Below are 1097 nucleotides of genomic sequence, written 5' to 3'. Positions count from 1 at the left end.
GTACAAATACCCTATTGTACTTTAAGGTGAATAACTGCTGCTTGTGATAGTATAACTTCACATTCAACGAAGGCTGACAGTCAAAGAACAGTTATGCTTATATATTTATGTAATTCATTTTATTCCTTACAGCAACAAAGTTGATTAGTAGGTAAGTAACATAATGAGGACATATACTGACAATACATTAATAATAGATGATACATTGTTCATGTCAAGAAAGTACAAGATTTAACAGTCAAGGAGTCTTAATATCTTGTAGTTTTAAAATATATATGTTGTTGACACAAATTAAAATCCATATTTTCTAGTGCTGATATTAAACTTACTGACTACTACATCTCAGATTCGAACTTGGTTGCCTTGTTCTTTGATAAATCCTCTCCTAAAGATATTTGCAATTGTATTTTGAACATAAGTTTATTTGAGTAAACAAATTCTATGGTATTTAGGTTTCAATCTGGGATCTGTGCATATCTTATAGGCATTCTGTATGCTTGCCCACTGAGCTTTTCTCAACAGGTACTTTAGAGCTTTAAGCTTAAATCCCAATTTATCAATGTCATAGACATTCTTTTACTATGGGTCCAAGAAAGAATTATGCATGCTTCCAAAAAATGGTATCATTCTGTCTGACCATTTCTACTGAACTTCAAACAAACCTACATAAGTTTCTGAGTTTACAACTCAACTTTTATGGAATATCAAAAATGTTACTAACAAATTCATACAATTTAATTAGAAAACATTGTTTTATGATTTTGATTACTTTCTTTCTCTCCTTATTGCTCCACCATAAAATGAATTTCCTGATAGAGGATGTAAATAACAGTCACATCAGATCCTCCTTTTCCTGCAACGCTGCTCTTAACTCATGAATTTACCTTGGGCAACAATGCAATACATAGTTATGTTAGATTTTCCTTTACATTTATGCATTTTTACCCAGGCAAGTTTCAAATGGAGGTCTAATTCTACGAATGCAACAACCTACCTCATACTTCCAGTTGGTAATCTTTATTTCTTTCTAGGTTATTTCTAAGGACACACTGAATAAAATGGATGGAGACAATCACACTGTTGTGTCAGAATTTGTA

General features: G+C 31.7%; 1 protein-coding gene across 1 annotated transcript in view; it reads left to right on the top strand.

Moving 5' to 3' along the window:
• The window catches only part of LOC116092296 (olfactory receptor 4K14-like), a 13166-nt gene that overhangs the window by 11178 nt on the left and 891 nt on the right, over positions 1-1097 (top strand). The gene's annotated exons all lie outside the window — the stretch shown is intronic.

The sequence above is a fragment of the Mastomys coucha genome, unplaced genomic scaffold (assembly GCF_008632895.1).
Source record: "Mastomys coucha isolate ucsf_1 unplaced genomic scaffold, UCSF_Mcou_1 pScaffold15, whole genome shotgun sequence".
Lineage (NCBI taxonomy): Eukaryota > Metazoa > Chordata > Mammalia > Rodentia > Muridae > Mastomys > Mastomys coucha.
This window is presented reverse-complemented; position numbering and strand designations above follow the sequence as displayed.